The 733-nt window shown below is 39.8% G+C and overlaps 1 non-coding gene across 1 annotated transcript; it reads right to left on the minus strand.

Moving 5' to 3' along the window:
* Positions 1–369: 369 nt before the first annotated feature.
* LOC130938125 (small nucleolar RNA R71) lies at positions 370–473 on the minus strand. Its single transcript, XR_009069303.1, has one exon. It is a non-coding gene; the product is annotated as a small nucleolar RNA R71 (small nucleolar RNA).
* Between the last annotated feature and the right edge of the window lie 260 nt (positions 474–733).

A 733-nucleotide genomic window follows, 5' to 3' on the forward strand; every position in this document is an offset into this window, starting at 1 on the left:
AGGAGGATGCTTGGTGATTTTACTAAACCCACGTCCAAGTTTGATGGAAGAAGCATCTCAATTCCTGCCATTGGAGCAAACAATTTTGAGCTGAAACCTCAATTAGTTGCTTTGATGCAACAGAACTGCAAGTTTCATGGACTTCCATCTGAAGATCCTTATCAGTTTTTAACTGAGTTCTTGCAGATTTGTGAGACTGTTAAGACAAATGGAGTAGATACTGAAGTCTACAGGCTCATGCTTTTCCCTTTTGTTGTAAGAGACTGAGCTAGAACATGGTTGGACTCACAACCTAAAGATAGCCTGGACTCCTGGGATAAGCTGGTCACGGCCTTCCTAGATAAATTTTTTCCTCCTCAAAAGCTGAGCAAGCTTAGAGTGGATGTTTAAACCTTCAAACAAAAAGATGGTGAATCCCTCCATGAAGCTTGGAAAAGATACAAGCAGATGACCAAAAAGTGTCCTTCTGACATGTTTTCAGAATGGACCATATTAGATATATTCTATTATGGTCTATCTGAGTTTTCTAAGATGTCATTGGACCATTCTGCAGGTGGATCCATTCACCTAAAGAAAACACCTGCAGAAGCTCAAGAACTTATTGACATGGTTTCAAATAACCAATTCATGTACACTTCTGAGAGGAATTCCATGAATAATGGGACGCCTCAAAGGAAGGGAGTTCTTGAAATTGATGCTCTGAATGCCATGTTGGCACAGAATAAAGTATTGA

Source organism: Arachis stenosperma, chromosome 6 (genome assembly GCF_014773155.1).
Source record: "Arachis stenosperma cultivar V10309 chromosome 6, arast.V10309.gnm1.PFL2, whole genome shotgun sequence".
In the NCBI taxonomy this organism is placed as follows: domain Eukaryota; kingdom Viridiplantae; phylum Streptophyta; class Magnoliopsida; order Fabales; family Fabaceae; genus Arachis; species Arachis stenosperma.